The sequence below is a fragment of the Malus domestica genome, chromosome 16 (assembly GCF_042453785.1).
Source record: "Malus domestica chromosome 16, GDT2T_hap1".
Classification (NCBI taxonomy): Eukaryota; Viridiplantae; Streptophyta; class Magnoliopsida; order Rosales; family Rosaceae; genus Malus; species Malus domestica.
Genome location: NC_091676.1, coordinates 20,472,769 through 20,492,351, shown reverse-complemented (window position 1 = coordinate 20,492,351; position 19,583 = coordinate 20,472,769). Strand labels below are relative to the sequence as shown.

The 19,583-nt window shown below is 40.9% G+C and overlaps 1 pseudogene; it reads left to right on the top strand.

Annotated features, from left to right (window-relative positions):
• The window catches only part of LOC103404055 (actin-depolymerizing factor-like), a 50,988-nt pseudogene extending 33,203 nt beyond the window's left edge, over positions 1–17,785 (top strand).
• The last annotated feature ends 1,798 nt before the right edge of the window (positions 17,786–19,583 follow it).

The following is a 19,583-nucleotide window of genomic DNA, read 5'->3' as shown; positions in this document are numbered from 1 at the left end:
AAGCCGATCAAAGACAGAATATATGGAGTGCAAGTTCAGTGCAGATGGAGGCCAAAACGAGTTAGGGGTGAGGATCGGAGATCAAGAAATACCAAAGAGCGACCGTTTTCGTTACCTAGGATCTATCTTGCAAAAGAACGGAGAATTAGATGGAGATCTCAACCATAGAATACAAGCTGGATGGATGAAGTGGAAGAGTGCATCTGGCGTGTTGGGTGACCGCCGTATGCCACTGAAGCTCAAGGGAAAATTTTATAGGACGGCAATAAGGCCGGCGATGCTGTATGGCACAGAATGTTGGGCGGTGAAGCATCAACACGCACACAAAATGGGTGTAGCGGAGATGAGGATGCTTCGTTGGATGTGTGGGCACACGAGAAAGGATAAGATTAGGAATGAGGATATCCGGGGTAAAGTAGGAGTAGCCGAAATTGAAGGAAAGATGAGAGAAAATCGGTTACGGTGGTTTGGACATGTGCAAAGAAGGCCTACTGACGCTCCGATTAGAAGATGCGACTATGGGACAGAGGTTCAGGGCCGAAGGGGTAGAGGAAGACCTAGGAAAACTTTGGAAGAGACTCTAAGAAAAGACTTAGAGTACTTGGATCTAACGAAGGACATGACACAGGACCGAGCACAATGGCGTTCTAAGATTCATATAGCCGATCCCACTCAGTGACTTGGATTTTCCAAGTCTCCAACCGAGAAGTTTTCCTCACTCGAAAAATTAAGGGAACACTACCCCAACCTACATGCTCCACTCAGAAAGCTTCAACATACAAGCTTCAACAAAAGAAAATTCAAAGAACTTAGCGAAGAAGGCTTTGGTGTATTTAACACAATACGTTGAAATGAAGGAAAACTTATTTATTGATATCCCCGATAAGCTACAAATATGTACATATACATGAGTCAAAATAAACAAACAAGATGGAGCCTTCACAAAGGTTGCTTAGGAGAAGTCTCAGCAGTCGGTAGAGCCCCAGAAATAGAAGGCATCGGAGGGGGATCATTCGGAGCCTCAGTACTGGACAGAACCCTAGAAGGAGGAGGCATCAGAGGTTGATCATTTGGAGCTTCATTACGCGGTACAGCCCCAGAAGACGAAGGCAATAAATGCCTTTGGAACAAACCCACAAATCTCTGATGATCAAGTAAAACCTGACCATCAGTTTCCTTCATCTGGTCAAGCTTCCTCTTCATGTTTGTAGCATAGTCATGTGCGAGCCGGTGCAACTGTTTATTCTCATGCTTGAGCCCTCTAATCTCCTGTTTGAGACTCATCACTTCGGCCGCCAATGATTCAACTTGGCGGGTTCGAGCAAATAGGCGTTGGGCCATATTAGACACAGAACCTGCACACTGAACACTGAGAGCCAGTGAATCCTTAACAGCTAACTCATCAGACCGTTTGGAAAGTAGTCTGTTATCTTTGGGAGTGAGAAGGTTCCTGGCCACCACCGCAGCGGTCATATCATTCTTCATCACGGAATCCCCAACGGTAAGAGGACCAGTAGGGGAGCCGAAGGATGGGCGCCATATGTTGTCTGGAGAAGGCGGGGCTGCCTCTTCAAAAAGGTTCAAGTCAAAACGACGGTCGGAGGGGCCAGACATTTTCAAAGGTATTGAAGAGAGAAGAGGTCGGACAAATCAAGATCTTAGAAGTGCAAGAATGGAGCTTCTACTGGTGGAGATTCAAGTGTGCTTTGGAACTTAATGCCATCCCCTATAAAAAGCTGCACTCGACGGAGCTTCAGACATCGAAGAGGCGCCTGCTCAGAAATCGAAGAGGCGTTTGCTTTCTCAAAAGCTGGGCTGCTTAGAGACCACGAGGGTTGATCTCATAAATCGAAGAGGTGTTTGCTTTCTCAAAAGTTGGGCTGCTCAAAGACCACGAAAGCCGATCTCAGAAATCGAAGAGGCGCTCGCTTCCTCAAAAGCTGGGCTCCTCAGAGACCACGAGGGCCGATCTCAGAAATCGAAGAGGCACCTACTTTTCCAGCCTTGTCAGCACCTGTCACACGCACACTCAGTTTTGCGGAAATTATGGGTATTCTGTCGAAGACTTCTGGGGAAGTAGAAAACACATGAATCTTACTGTCCAATCACCCACTTCCCACACGCAGCAATAGCTCATGGGTACCACAGATAACTTTGCCAAAGTTCTCTGCCAAAGTTGAGCACGTGAAGCTTGCAGCTCCCACTACATCGCTCTGACCAAGAAGGGTAAAAGAATAGCAAAGAAACAGCACTAACAAAGTTTAGACCCATAAATTTTGAAGGTCTAGCTACCATATTATTACCCACAAGGGTAAAGGAACAGTACCACTGTCGGATAATTGGAAAGTCTCTGTGTGTCAACCTCTGTGCCTCGTGGCAAGGTAGACTAGCAAACATGCCCAACCTTTACTCACATTCGAGAAAACACTCCCAATAAGATTGCTTGCTCCAAAATCGAAGAGGCACCGTCCTCCGAATCTCGAGAGCCAGACTCCCAACATGACTACTTTCTCAAAAATCGAAGAGAGGGTAAAGGAACAGTACCATTGCTGGATAATTGGAAAGTCCCTGTGTGTCAACCTCTGTGCTTCGTGGCAAGGTAGACTAGCAAACATGCCCAACCTTTACTCACATTCGAGAAAACACTCCCAACAAGATTGCTTGCTCCAAAATCGAAGAGGCACCGCCCTCCGAATCTCGAGAGCCAGACTCCCAACATGATTACTTTCTCAAAAATCGAAGAGACAGTGCTCCCCGAATCTCGAGAGCCAGACCCCCAGCATGATTGCTTTCTCAAAAATCGAAGAGGCATCGTTCTCCGAATCAATCGAAGAGGCGCTCGCTTTCTCAAAAGCTGGGCTGCTCAGAGACCACGAGGGCCGATCTCAGAAATCGAAGAGGCACCTTCTTTTCTAGCCTTGTCAGCACCTGTCACACGCACACTCAGCTTTGCGGAAATTATGGGCATTCTGTCGAAGACTTCTGGTGAAGTAGAAAGCACATGAATCTTACTGTTCAATCACCCACTTCCCACACGCAACAATAGCTCATGGGTACCACAGATAACTTTGTCAAAGTCTGCCAAAGTTGAGCACGTGAAGCTTGCAGCTCCCACTACATCGCTCTGACCAAGAAAGGTAAAAGAATAGCAAAGAAACAGCACTAACAAAGTTTAGACACATAAATTTTGAAGGTCTAGCTACCATATTATTACCCACAAGGGTAAAGGAACAGTACCACTGTTTGATAATTGGAAAGTCCCTGTGTGTCAACCTCCGTGCTTCGTGGCAAGATAGACTAGCAAACATGCCCAACCTTTACTCACATCCGAGAAAACACTCCCAACAAGATTGCTTACTCCAAAATCGAAGAGGCACCGCCTTCCAAATCTCGAGAGCCAGACTCCCAACATGATTACTTTCTCAAAAATCGAAGAGACACTGCTCCCCGAATCTCGAGAGCCAGACCCCCACCATGATTGCTTTCTCAAAAATCGAAGAAGCATCGTTCTCCGAATCACGAGAGCCAGATACCACATACCACTTTTTCAAAGTGCTCTGACAGAGTTAAAACATGTGAAGCTGGCAGCTCCCACTACCGTGCTATGACCAAGCAGGGTAAAGGAATAGCATTACTACTTGTTGTCAGGGAGACTCCTATATATGTCGACCTCCATCCCCAACGGACAGGCAGACCTGCAAAAATGCTCAACCCTTCCTCATATCTGAGAGGGCACTCCCAACGAAGCCTTTCGAAATATTCAGCTTTCTTTCCCCCCGATAATACCTCTGCAAACAAGCTATACTAGAGCAAGAATATCTCATATCATCAGGGTTAAAAGCAAGAGTATCCCATATCATGCTTTTTCCCTGTCTTTTCCTTTGGCCTTGTTTTTACCTGCAAGACAAGGAGAAAGAGAGCAATCAGTCAGCACTTGAAATCAAGCTCCCAGCCAGGAACTGACAGCCTGGAACCCCTTACCTGATTACTTACCTGGCATTGCTCTCGAGTAATCATCTTCAACATCTTATGTTGCCAGGGAAGATACCGCATCTGCTTGAGGAACAGATAGGGCAAGTGCGAAGGATACAAGGAAGCATGTGGAGACAAGCGTAACAGCACACGTGCCGATCCATCCATTACTCTGTCAAAAGCAAAAGTATCCCATATCAGCAGGGTCGAACGTACTCTAGATTTGATGGACTTGTTTTGACCCTCAAATTCTTCAGTCGGCCTTATACTCTGGAGGAAACCAGAAAACCCTCCAGCTCAGTTCAAGAATAAGCCTGTGGAAAGTTACTTCTTCAAAAGCAAAAGTATCCCATATCATCTCTTCTCATTTTTCTTCTCTTTATCCTTCATGCTGCTGCAAGATGGGGAGAAGGTGAACAATCAGCCGGAGCTCTGATTGCTTACCTTGTCTGTCACCTCTTTTAGCAAATCCCCTAGCTCGGCGACTTGGGGGACTCCTACTACATGGTTTGTATCGCGCTTGACCAAGCCTGAAACTACAAGTAAGCTTCAAGTGAAATTGATACATTACCTTGTGCATCTCCACCAGTTAAAGATACCACCCCTGGATGGAGGAAGAGTACTTCCAGAGAAGCTGCCACATCTACCTATGAGACAGATAAGGCAAGTCAAGATGATACCACACTCCGATACTTAGAAGTTTCGTGATTACGAGATCATTCTCCCACAATATTTCCTAATGTCATTTGTTCTCTAATGTCATTTGTACTAAATCATTCACTTGTACTCACTAAAGGAGAGCTTGAACCTATGTACTTGTGTAAACCCTTCACAATTAATGAGAACTCTTCTATTCCGTGGACGTAGCCAATCTGGGTGAACCACGTACATCTTGTGTTTGCTTTCCTATCTCTATCCATTTATATACTTATCCACACTAATGACCGGAGCAATTTAGCGAAGATCACAAAAAGCGACCGTTTTCGCTACCTAGGATCTATCTTACAAGAGAACGGAGAATTAGATGGAGATCTCAACCATAGAATACGAGCTGGATGGATGAAGTGTAAGAGTGCATCCAGCATGTTGTGTGACTGTCGTAGGCCACTGAAGCTCAAGGGAAAATTTTATAAGACGGCAATAAGGCCAGCGATGTTGTATGGCACAGAATGTTGGGCGGTGAAACATCAACACGTACACAAAATGGGTGTAGCAGAGATGAGGATGCTTCGTGGGATGTGTGGGCACACGAGAAAGGATAAGATTGAGAATGAGGATATCCGAGGTAAAGTAGGAGTAGCCGAAATTGAAGGAAAGATGAGAGAAAATCGGTTCCGGTGATTTGGACATGTGCAAAGAAGGCCGACTGACGCTCCGGTTCGAATATGTGACTACGGGACAGAGGTTCAGGGCCGAAGGGGTAGAGGAAGACCTAGGAAAACTTTGGAAGAGACTCTAAGAAAAGGCTTAGAGTACTTGGATCTAACGGAGGACATGACACAAAACCGAGCGCAATGGCGTTCTAGGATTCATATAGCCGACCCCACTTAGTGGGAAAAGGCTTTGTTGTTGTTGTTGTAATGTAGCTGATGTATCAGTCTGAGGTTTCATTTTTGTGTATGCGGGTGTCGAATTTTGATAAAATTCCTTCCGTTGCATGTTGAATCTGATGTTCAGCATCCACACAGTTGGAACTACGAATTGAAATTTTGTTTTCTATCATCAATGCTTGTGTAATTGCAAATGGTAACTTTTATGTTTTACTTTCTTCAAAATAACATGACACTAACTATCCGGAAGTTAGAATAACATCTTCGAAAAGATTCAGCATTATGCATATTTAATTTATTCTTGTATAACAACCTAGTTCTTGTTCTACATTGACGGTTTTTGTAAATGATATTTTGAAATAAAACTATGATTTTGTTATGCTCTCCAAAAATAACAACTGGTAGTTGATGCTGCTTAGGGCGAGTATTTAACATTGGTTTTCACTATAGGAAAATGCTTCATCTGGTATGGGTGTTGCTGAGTACTGTAAAAACATGTTCTTAGAACTGCAGAGAAAGAAGGCCCATCGCTATGTGGTTTTTTATGATTGACGAGAAGAAAAAAGAGGTAGTGCTTGAAAAGACTGGAGGCACGGCCGAAAGCTATGATCATTTCACCGCTTCGTTGCCTGAGAATGATTGTCGATATGCAATTTATGCCTTGATTTTGTCACTTCAGAGAAATGCCAAAAGAGCAAAATACTTTTCATTGCATGGTTAGCTTTGTTCAGAATTCTTTAGTTAAAGTTAATGTTTCTGATTCAAACTGCAGTTGACATTGTCTATCGAACTTATTGATGCTAGTGACTAATTGATGCTATGGATCATGTTGATAATTTTGGGTCATTATATGATATCTCTCATGTGAGTGATAGGAGCATATTTATGCGACTTAGTTGGCTTGTTCTTGTGCATTTATGTCGTGTTTCCTTAGTTATTTTAATGTTTAAAGTCATTTTCGTGTGTTTTCAGATTTTATGGACAAAGTAGGCAAGAAGATGCATTTTGGAGCATTTTGGAGCAAAATGGAGCTTGGAATGCATGTCACATATTTGGGCCAAAGTGGATGGACGAATTTGAGAACTAAAGAAGCCAAGAATGTGAAGAATTATGGTCCAAAAGATGAAGAACTCAGCCCAAAAATTTGTCACCCCAACTTGCCTTCATTGCCATGCAAAACAACATAGAATTCCCTTTGGATTCCCATGCCATGCTTGATCACTCTTGTCCCCTACATAATTTCTGATTTCATGCTTCAATTCATTTAATTATTACACTTAATTGCTTGATACCTCTTGTTCCCTTCACCCACAAAATTTTATACAACTTTCACAACCATAACATGCACCAATTGATGCTCCATCATTCACATTTGGAATCCCATGCCTTGTGTACCACATGTTGCTGCACCTTTGACCCATTTATTGACACATTTTCACCTCCCTTTCCATCTCTATGCAATGTACACAATCATTCATGCCCCCTAGCTACAAGACCACTCCATTTTACCCTTCACACTTTGCATCATCACTTCATTTTCACCCTTGGACCATTGCTCACCACATACACTCTTTGCCGTGCATTCTCCCTAGCCTAACCTCATTCTCTAAGGTTTTTGGGGCCTATATATACATGTTTACACCCCTTGGCAAAGGGTTCACACTCTCATATTCACCATTCATCACAGAAATTCGTCCATACTCACCCTAGGTAGCAAAACACCCCAAAAACACCATTCTAGTGCCTAGAAAACATAACAGCCACTCCACCTTCTTCCACCCTCTTTGCCTAATTCTCCACCACCCTCCAACCCTCAAACACTCCTCCACACTTATCCTAAACCTTTCCATACCATTCCCCATCCATTCTACATCATAAAACTACCCAAAAATCAGTCCACAAAGCAATCTGCCGCAAGCAAGCAAAGGAGAATTCTTGGATGCACTTGCTACCCAAGTTGGAGCATTTTAGGTGTTTTCTTTCCTTTGATTTTAATGTCTAATTTTATGTATCTTTGCTTTGTGAGTATGAGGAACTAAACCCCTCTTAGCTAGGGGGTGATTCGAAACCATGTTCATACTTGCAATATGATTTGATTACATCCAGTTGTGATTCATAAGTTGTGAATTCAATTTACTTATCCGATCGTATAAAAAATGATTTGTGTATGTTGGTTGAGAGTGCACGCTTAATTTTCATGCATGAATTTAACGCTAGAATATAAGGGAGTTTCACCTAATCGTTATGAACTTATATTCACAAGTAGTGAAGGTTGCTAGTCACAATCACGTTAAGTAAATTCTTGGCATAAGTTTCATGCAAATCATAGTAACGAGTGCCTCATCAATGCTTATGTTTTTCATAGAACTTAATGATTCTTGCTTGTATCTCTATTATGCAATTCATGTAGGGAACTTGTAGGGAATGTTTTGGGTTGTCGTATGCAATCATCCAATCCAATAACTTGTGGAAAAACTGAGGGTTAATTAGTGCAATTCACGGTTAATTTGGGGCGTTGAGTATTCATAGCTTATCGAAAAGCAACTGGAAATCATTTTGTATGCAAGTGTGACATGTATGGAGAAGAACCTCCTAGCTAGCCTTCCATCCATAAGTTTCATTCAAATTCATTTTACAATCTGTTTTGATTCACTTAAATTTGTCTAAGAATTTGTTTACTTTGTTCTTGTCTTAATTTAATTATTTTCGTCCAAAATCAACCTCATCTTATTTCTTTGAGTCATATTAATTAGAACTTGTCTTAGATTATGTTTTTAAGTGTTTTAGTTCATTAGAAAACCAAAATTCGTCCAAGTTTGTGTTAGAGTCCCAAAACTGCCCAGATTGTGTGTTTAAGGTAATTTTGAGTGCTTAGGGGCTGTTTTGAGTCTTTTGGTTTGTTTTAGTGTTTTAAAGTATAGTTTTGCATTCTTTGAGTCTAGTTAGTGTTTTAAACTTTGTTTTTACGTTTTCAAGTCAGTTTCCAAGTGATTTAGCAATCCCTCCTAATCCCCAGCCTAGAACGATCCCTACTTACATACTTTACTACAATTGATAAAAAGAGGGTTTAATTTGTGTGCTTATATATTTCGCATCAAATTTTTGGCGCCGTTGCCGGGGATTAGCAACTTTGCTAATCTCTTGGATTGTTTTCTTTCGAATTATTGTATTTTGTTTAAGTTTCTGTTTAAGTTGCTGATTTGTTTTGTTTTCTTTGTTTTTAGGTACTAGTTTATGACCCGTAGCTCACAACCTGTTCGTGAGCATATCTCCGACTTTGACGGTGATTTTGAGAGGACTTTGAGAAGGAAAAAGAAATTGTAAGAGTCTAATCCTCCTAGTCCCGAGCCTGAATTAGAAGAGCAAGAAGTTGAGGTTGAAGAGAAGGCCACGGCACAAGTGGGTGGAGAAGAGCAAGGTATAGCCATGGACAACCGTACGCTCAAGGAGCTTGCCGCCTCGGGTTTAGATAATGCCGCACCATTGTGTATCCAATATCCCATGGCTGCTCAAGGTAAAACCGAAGAGTTCAAGTTAAAGTCAAGTTTGCTCCACCACATTCCAAAGTTCCATGGGCTGTCCATGGAGGATCCGAACAAACATTTGAAAGAATTTGAAGTGGTGTGCTCAAGTATGACTCCGGTTACCGTTGACGGAAGTATTTTAAAGATGAAGGCTTTTCCATTCTCTTTAATGGACAAAGCCAAGGATTGGTTATACGAGTTGGCTCCCGGTACAGTTACATCTTGGGAGAGTATGAAGAGGGCGTTTCTGGAGAAGTTTTTCCCAACTTCTCGCATCATTCTTCTTCCTAAAAAAATAAGTGGAATTCAACAAGATGAAGGTGAGTCTTTTCCTACATATTATGAACGATTTAAATCACTTGTTGCTTCTTGTCCACAGCATCAGATGAAGGAGGAATTGCTTTTGCAATACTTCTACGAAGGGCTCCTACCACTAGAACGTCAAATGCTCGATGCCTCGGCAGGTGGAGCATTGGTAGACAAAACGCCTATGGCTGCAAAAATCTTGATTGCTAATCGAGCATTAAACGCTCAACAATACGAGGGTGTAGGCCAAAGAGGACCCCCACGGCAACAAGTGCATGAGGTAAGTTCCACTTCCAATATTCAATCTCAGTTAGCTAATCTTACTTCTCTTGTTTCACAGATGGCCGAGGGAATGAAGATTCAAGGACCCATGGTGTGTGGTGTATGTTCTATCCAAGGACATGCATCCGAAAAGTGTCCTCAACTCATTGAGAGAGGTGGATGGGAGAGCGCTAATGCCATTGGGTTTCAAAGCCAAAATCAGCCAAGACATGATCCATATTCCAACACGTATAATCCGGGGTGGAGAGACCATCCAAACTTCAAATGGAGAGAGCCACACAAGCCCAACCACAAGGAGGCTTTAGGCAACAACCCCCGGGCTTCTACAACAAACCATACGCACCCCCTCAAGTCCAACCACAATCTGCCCCAAATAATTCAGGTAATGCTTTGGATAATGATACACTTGTTAAGTTACTAACCACTTTGACTAATGGGCAGGAAAATCAAAACAAAAGAGTGGACCAACTAGAGAAACAAATGGGGCAGATTGCCGATGTTGTTGGGCAGATTAGAGACCAAGGAAGGCTTCCTAGTTCTACCATTCCAAACCCGAAGGGAGGCTTTGAAAGTGCAAAGGCCATACTCTTGAGAAGTGGAAAAGAGATTGGGGCAGGTTCTTCATCAAAAACAGGTCACAAAGAGGATGAAAAACTTCAATTTGAGGAGGAGGAAGCATGCCCACCAACGGCAAAGGTGGACACACCTATGCCGCAAGCCCCCATGGCTCCAAATCTGTCCAATTCATTCAATAAGGGTAAGAATGTGTTAAATTCAATTCCGACTAATGTTTTTCCTTTGAATGTCCCCTTTCCTAGCAGATTTTTGCAATCAAAGAACGAAGAGGAGGAAAAAGATGTTCTAGAGACATTTAGAAAGGTGCATGTCAACATTCCCCTCCTTGATGCCATAAAGCAAATCCCGAAGTATGCCAAGTGTTTAAAGAAGCTTTGTACAACAAAGAAACGTGTCCGGGAGAAAGAGGTGGTACATGTAAGTGAGAATGTCTCCGCCATCTTGCAACATAAACTACCCCCCAAATGCAAAGATCCGGGGAGTTTTACAATTCCGTGTGTCATTGGTAATACCCGTTTCAAATCTGCCATGCTTGATTTAGGTGCTTCTATAAATGTTATGCCATATTCCATTTATGCATCTATGAACTTAGGAGCATTGAAAAATGATGGTGTAATCATACAATTGGCCGATAGATCTAACGCTTATCCATATGGAGTTTTGGAAGACGTTTTAGTGCAGGTTGATCATTTAATCTTCCCGACGGATTTCTATGTCCTCGAAATGGATGAATCGGACCATGCCCCTTCATTGCCCATCCTCCTTGGAAGGCCATTCATGAAAACGGCTCAAACGAAGATTGATGTGGCCAAAGGATTAGTCACTATGGCATTTGGTGGTGACATGATTAGTTTTAAAATTTCTGAATCCATTGAGACTCCTAATGTTGTTCATTCTTGTTGTGCCATTGATAAAATTGAAAAGATAGGACTGGACCGTTCAGCACCAAGCACAAAGGATGCATCAACAACCATGCAAGACGAGGGAATTGGAGTGGAGTACAAGGACCATACGGCCACTGCCCTCACAATGCTCAAATTGGCCGAAAGCACCATGGGGAAGAATGTTCACATTGCTACCACTTCATCACATCACATAGGTAAGCCACCTAATCCAAATCCAATTCCCATTAAAGTTGATAGGTGGTTCCCTTCTTTGGTGCAGATACCCAAGCAGATCCCCGACGGTGGGCACAGGAACGTGAACCTTAGGCAACACAACACACCCATCAACAAACATCACTATCCATTTCCGTTCAAGGATGCAATGTACGAGAGCTTTGTAGAACAAGATGTGGAGGAGACAACCCACTATGCCGTGGGTTCCCATGAAGGTTGATCAAGGTGTTCATCGTCCGGTTGGAAGACGTTAAAGCAAGCGCTTTAAGGGAGGCAACCCATTTATTCTGCTTGATTGTCAATTTTATTACTTGTTTAATTATTTTTGGTTGTGACTTTCTATTTTGAAACATTAACAAATATGCAAAGGATTTTAACATTAAACTTCGTGGAAATGAACAGCAAACTGGGAAATAAAGAAACATAGCATAATACAAGAGGGAGCCTTCACAAAGGCTGTTTGGGAGAAGTCGCAGTAGTCGGCGGAGTTGCAGTAGTCGGCGGAGTCTCATCAATCGGTGGGGCCACGGAAGCAGGAGGTATCGGAGGTTGATCAGTTGGAGCTTCACTACGCGGTGCCGCCCCAGAAGATGAAGGTAGATGCTATTGGAACAAACCCACAAACCTCCGGTGATCAAGTAAAATCTGACCATCAGTTTCCTGCAGCTGGTCAATTTTCCTCTTCATGTTTGTGGCATAATTGTGTGCAAGCTTGTGCAATTGTTTATTTTCATGCTTGAGTCCTCTAATCTCCTCTTTGAGACTCTGTATTTCAGCCGCCAACGATTCAACGTGACGGGTTCGAGCAAATAGGCGTTGGGCCATGTTGGACACAGAACCCGCACACTGCACGCTAAGAGCCAAAGACTCCTTAACCGCCAATTCATCAGACCGTCTAGCGAGCAGTCTGTTATCTCTGAGGATGACAAGGTTCCGGGCCACCACCGCAGCGGTCATGTCATTTTTCATCACCGAATCCCCAACGGTCAGATGACCAGTAGGGGATATGAGGGACAGGCGCCATATGTTGTCTGGAGAAGGAGGGGCTGCTCCTTCACCAAGGTTCAAGTCAAAACGACGGTCGGAAGGGCCAGACATTTTTCAGAGGTGTTAAAGAAAGAGGAGATCGGACAAGTCAAGATCGTAGAAGTGCAAAACGGGAGTTTTTACAGGCAGAAATTCAAGAGTGCTTTGAACGTCCTGCATACCTCTATAAAAATCAGCACGCGATGGGATTTCAGAGATCGAAGAGGTGAGCTCAGAAATCGAAGAACCCATTCGGAGATTGAAGAGGCGCCAGCTTTCTCAAAAGTTGGGCTTGCTCACAAACCACCAATTCCAGATACCGAAGAGTGTCAACTGTCTCAGCCTCGTCAGCACCCATCACACGCAACTCAGCTTCGCTAAAATTATGGGCAGTCTGTCGAAGCACCGATTCCAACCATCTGTCTCTCTCAGCCTCGTCAGCACTTGTCACATGCAATCTCTGCCCTCAACGAAGCTCAGAACTCGAAGCGTAAATTCCGGATATTAAAGAGGCCTCTGCTTTATCGAGACGTGTCAGCATCTGTCAATTTGCACATCTGCGTTGCGTAAATCACGCGCAATCTGTCGAAAATTTTTGGAGAAGCGGAATGCACATGAAAACTACTGTTAAATTATCCCAGGCTTGCCGACACGAGTAATGGAACAATGCCTTCCCAGCTATTAAGAAAATTCTATAAATGCTGAGCTTCAAAGTGAAGCAGTCTCACCCAACTTTCAGCCTCACTTAACCCTTCATCCTCTCTGAAATGGCTTTCCAACAAACCCTCTCGAGTCACTCTGTATTTTTCATCCCCTGGGATACCCCTGCAAACAACCCATCCAGAGCACAAGTATTTCATATCATAAAGGTTGAGAGCACGAGTATCTCATATCATGCTTTCTCCCTGTCCTTTCTCCAGCCAGCACCTGCTCTCGAGTACTCATCATCTTATGCTTCCGCTTCGTCTCTCACGTATAAGGGAAGTGAAAATGATACCTCGAAGCATGTGGAGACAACGTGCTGATTCATCCTCAACTAGGGACAAGGAGAAAGAAAGCAATAGGTGGGCACTTGGAAAGATTGAAGAAAGAAACAGACCAACACCTTTACCTCGTGCCCGCTCGTCGTGCAGAAGAAACAAGCAGAGAAGAATGCAGCTTGCACAATCAACCTAGCACAAGGAGTCTGAGATGAAGAACTAAAGAAGCTGCCACATCTGCTTGGAGAACAAATAAGGAACTGCAATATCACCAAAGAGCAAAGCTTCGCTGTACAATTCCAATCCAGTTCAAGATCAAAGCTGTGGAAAGTCAACAAGATCAACTATCTCCAAAACCAGATTTGCGTTCTTAAACTCTACTCTATCTGGTTTTTACTTTGCCATATTTGTCATGTTTATTTGTCGTTTGTTATTTGCTTGTTTTTGGTGTGAGTATATGCTTGAAACATTGAGGACAATGTTTGATTTAAGTGTGGGGGGGGGGGTAACCATTGTTTTGCATGAAATTCGTAGAAATTTATCACCCATTACTTCTAGTGTTGTTCCTTGTTGTTTTAAGTATTTTTAAGCTGTTTTGGAGTGTTTCAGTGTGTTTTGACATAAAAATCCGAAAATTCATGAAAATTTGAAAAATTGTTTTTGAAAATCCAAAAAAGAGTTGTTTTTGTGCGCTTATTTGTGTCTTAGGGTACCTTCCAACACAATGATGAGGATTCGGTTTGTAATTGCATGACTGTTAAAGAGAGTTATAAACATGGATGAAAGTTTGATTTACTCTTTATTTATGCGTGGTTGTGGTTATAACTTATGAAATCACATGTAATCATAAAAGAAAAAATTAGTTTTTGTAACATGCTTGAAGGAAAGAACTCAAACTAACGCTACAACCTTGTGAGACTTGAGCTTAAACGTTTATTTGGAGAGTTAAAATCTGTGCATTCTTGTTTTCTAAAGTCGTTGCATGATCTCATTATTCTTTGCTTGGTTATTACTTAGAAGGCGTTTCATCATTTAGTTCCAAATGCTAGAACTCATGCCTATTTCATTCAAAGCATGCTATTGATTTGCATAAAACATATTCAAGATGAAGTTGTGTAGTTACCACCACCAAAGCCAAACTGCCATGTATCCCATATCGTTATATGTTTAAGTTAACCCCATTGAGCCTTGATAGCCTACATTCTTTGTTAAACCACATTATCCTTACCTAGCCTAGTTTAGGACCATCCATACCCTTATTCTTGAAGCATAGTAAAGCATGATTCAAATTGAATTTCTTTTGATTAATGTATGGCAGAAAACAAGTGTGGGGGAAGTGTGAGTTATTATGCTTGTTGTAAAGAAAAGAAGAGTTGAAAAAAAAAAAAAGGAGTTGAAAAATATGCGAAAAAGAGTTTTAAAGTGCTGCTTGTTGAAGAAAGGGTCCAAAACATAGAATTCGGCCCTAAATATTGCTTGAATTTTCCCTTCGTGTCTAAAAGCTGATTTCTGCAATCTAAGTGAATTCTAAGTTTCAATTTCATTACTTTACTTGCTATTGCTTTAAGAACGATTGTTATCCTTATCCTTCATTTGTTAGCCATCACCCCAAGCCCCGTTACAACCCTTAACTTCATCTTGAGTGTCATGCGTTTCAATATGTGGAGTTTGAAATTGATATGAGCATATGGTGTCACTGGTTCTCGCATCTAAGTAGTAGCATTCCATTCATGAGATCATATCTAAACATGCTTATTAACTCCAGAAATTGCTTTCTTTGTGATACATATATGTGAGCGTTCGTTTTCATATCTACATCAATCTTCTCACATATAACTAGTATAGGGTGTGTAGTTAGAAAATCTGAGTGAAAATTGAGTGCATATCTTGTAAGGAATTGAGTGATTTCTCTAAGGCATGTTACTACATCAAAAACATTATTTTGATCGATTAATTGTGAACAAGTAAGTGGTGACTATGATTAAGTACGTGCTTAAGTGTGAAGATGACTCAAATCTGTGGGGATAATAATTTTTAACATGTCATGTGCATTGGAAATCCCTGAGGCAAATGTTGGAAGGTTTAGGTTGTGTTTTTTTTTACTTTGTTTCGTTTTATCTCTTTGTTTTGCTCGAGGACTAGCAAAAGCTAAGTGTGGGGGAATTTGATAGGAGCATATTTATGCGACTTAGTTGGCTTGTTCTTGTGCATTTATGTCCTGTTTCCTTAGTTATTTTAATGTTTAAAGTCACTTTCGTGTGTTTTCAGATTTTATGGACAAAGTAGGCAAGAAGATGCATTTTGGAGCATTTTGGAGCAAAATGGAGCTTGGAATGCATGTCACATATTTGGGCCAAAGTGGATGGACGAATTTGAGAACTAAAGAGGCCAAGAATGTGAAGAATTATGGTCCAAAAGATGAAGAACTCAGCCCAAAAATTTGTCACCCCAACTTGCCTTCATTGCCATGCAAAACAACATAGAATTCCCTTTGGATTCTCATGCCATGCTTGATCACTCTTGTCCCCTACATAATTTCTGATTTCATGCTTCAATTCATTTAATTATTACACTTAATTGCTTGATACCTCTTGTTCCCTTCACCCACAAAATTTTATACAACTTTCACAACCATAACATGCACTAATTGATGCTCCATCATTCACATTTGGAATCCCATGCCTTGTGTACCACATGTTGCTGCACCTTTGACCCATTTATTGACACATTTTCACCTCCCTTTCCATCTCTATGCAATGTACACAATCATTCATGCCCCCTAGCTACAAGACCACTCCATTTTACCCTTCACACTTTGCATCATCACTTCATTTTCACCCTTGGACCATTGCACACCACATACACTCTTTGCCGTGCATTCTCCCTAGCCTAACCTCATTCTCTAAGGTTTTTGGGGCCTATATATACATGTTTACACCCCTTGGCAAAGGGTTCACACTCTCATATTCACCATTCATCACAGAAATTCGTCCATACTCACCCTAGGTAGCAAAACACCCCAAAAACACCATTCTAGTGCCTAGAAAACATAACAGCCACTCCACCTTCTTCCACCCTCTTTGCCTAGTTCTCCACCACCCTCCAACCCTCAAACACTCCTCCACACTTACCCTAAACCTTTCCATACCATTCCCCATCCATTCTACATCATAAAACTACCCAAAAATCCATTCCACCCTCTTTGCCTAGTTCTAATCGTTATGAACTTATATTCACAAGTAGTGAAGGTTGCTAGTCACAATCACGTTAAGTAAATTCTTGGCATAAGTTTCATGCAAATCATAGTAACGCGTGCCTCATCAATGCTTATGTTTTTCATAGAACTTAATGATTCTTGCTTGTATCTCTATTATGCAATTCATGTAGGGAACTTGTAGGGAATGTTTTGGGTTGTCGTATGCAATCATCCAATCCAATAAATTGTGGAAAAACTGAGGGTTAATTAGTGCAATTCACGGTTAATTTGGGGCGTTGAGTATTCATAGCTTATCGAAAAGCAACTGGAAATCGTTTTGTATGCAAGTGTGACATGTGTGGAGAAGAACCTCCTAGCTAGCCTTCCATCCATAAGTTTCATTCAAATTCATTTTACAATCTGTTTTGATTCACTTAAATTTGTCTAAGAATTTGTTTACTTTGTTCTTGTCTTAATTTAATTATTTTCGTCCAAAATCAACCCCATCTTATTTCTTTGAGTCATATTAATTAGAACTTGTCTTAGATTATGTTTTTAAGTGTTTTAGTTCATTAGAAAACCAAAATTCGTCCAAGTTTGTGTTAGAGTCCCAAAACTGCCCAGATTGTGTGTTTAAGGTAGTTTTGAGTGCTTAGGGGTTGTTTTGAGTCTTTTGGTTTGTTTTAGTGTTTTAAAGTATAGTTTTGCATTCTTTGAGTCTAGTTAGTGTTTTAAACTTTGTTTTTACGTTTTCAAGTCAGTTTCCAAGTGATTTAGCAATCCCTCCTAATCCCCGGCCTAGAACGATCCCTACTTACATACTTTACTACAATTGATAAAAAGAGGGTTTAATTTGTGTGCTTATATATTTCGCATCAGTGAGAAATGGGGATCAACACTATTTTTTCTCTCCATTGAGCTTCTACTTCCATTTCAATTCTCATGTGATACTATTGTGCCAATTTTTCAGGTCACCTTATGTGTCATGTATCCGTGCTAAGATGCTCTATGTGACATCAAATGACAGGTTCAGGAGGGAGTGGATGACATCCATTATGAAATCCATGAAACTTACCCAACTGAGATGGAACTTGAAGTGCTTAGAGAACGTGTACACTGAGCAACTGTTTTAAATGGCTTTGGCAGATTAGAGAAGCTCCTAGGCTTGTTTCTGAATTTGAGCATTATATGTTCCTTGCAAAAGCTAGATGTAGTTAAATATAATCCACACCCAGGATGGCTGATTATGGGCTCTGGCTATGATCTATGATGGACTTCTTTATTACTATGATGCTTCTCAGGTGAAATGGATATGCTTATGGATAATGATAATTTGACCTATGTTATATAAAATAGGTATTGATACTTATTTGGGTTGTCTTCCTTGCATTACATTACCCCTTAGCATGGTTATTTTGTTTTGCAACGTGTTAATTCAAAATCTGAATGGACTGGCTATAGCATTTATCACTATGAAGTTTTGGCCTTATATCACATATTGTCATTTGTGATAGCTGAAAGGATCTGTTTGTTGCTAAAGAATTATGTGTTCGGGTTGTTCATCTGAGAAACAGATGTCCTTTGGTATTGTTGAGTACATTGCTTGTAATTAATCAAGCTCGAGCTTGATAAGTTTAACAAACTAGCGTAACTTGTGGCAAGATATGTCATGTAAAAGTTGTCATCGAAGCTGAATGTCAGATAGTCAGTTTTACGCTTTCCATGTGTGTTTTATTGGACACTAGTTTAGTTCTTACAAGATTCTATGTCTTGTATTGAGCCCAGTATCAGTCTGTAAGCTTAGTATAATTGGCTCCTCCACGCTGTATCACATATGTACCATGTCAGCAGTGTACCAGATATATACCATATCAGCAGTGTATCAGATATATACCGCATCAGTAATGTATCCGATATATAGTTTAGAAATAGGTATAGGAATTGTTGTACATGCTTTGATTTAACGCACTCAAAACCTATCCAAGGGCTTTGATATGTGGCCAAATATTCTTTGATATTCAGGCAAAGGAAGGCAAAATGTTGGTATGAAATAGTTTGGTGATGCTTGTATCAACACTTGAGGAAAAGAACAAATTTAAAACTGGATAGTTATCCCTTCTCGAATTCAGGATAAATTAAAGATGGAATAGGTATTGTTTTGGTTTCTCAAAAGCCAATCACATTTTCTTACTCAGATGTGATCATCTTGTGTTTTGATCCAACAAAAATTTTTAGGTGCTCCACGATACCCGGTACTCTATGTGTTTTCACCGTTAGATCTTGATTTTTATATTTTTAAATAAAGATCTATCTTAATCCAATAGTTAGGGAAGATAAATTTTCTACTTAGTCACAATATGAGACTAGATCACTTAACTTTAATTCTCCCCTTTCCTCCACCTTTGCTCATCCTGTTTTTTTCTCTTAGTATTTCCCTTCTATTTCTAACAATAAATCAAAACTAATACCTAAAAGGGTTTTTATCTCAAATGGTCCCTAACATTGATCAAACACATCATTTTGGTCTCTAACATTGAAAATCAATAGGAATGGTCCCTGAGATTGATCAAACACATCACAAATGGTCCTTCCGTTAAAAACTCTTTGGGCATTTTTCAAAACTTTGTAACTCAAGGGTTTTTCTTAAACAAATAGGTATAATCTTGTTCTACACTTTCCTATCTTCATTTTGATATATTATGGGTCGAATTTGGTTAAGAAACGATTGAGTTATGAAGCTTTGAAAATTGCCCAAAGAGTTTTTAACGGAATGACCATTTGTGATGTGTTTGATCAATCTCAGGGACCATTTCTATTGATTTTCAATGTCAATGACCAAAATGATGTGTTTGATCAATGTTAGGGACCATTTGTGATAAAAACCCTACCTAAAATGAAATAAAAACTGATAACTAAGAACAATTTCCATCAAAACATATGATTAAGGCCCAACAACATTAAACAAGGCCTAACAAAAGCTAAACCCCCTTCATTAAAGCATGTTATCTCATACTCTCTTGGTTTATTCTTGGCCACCTACAGTACTAAATCAG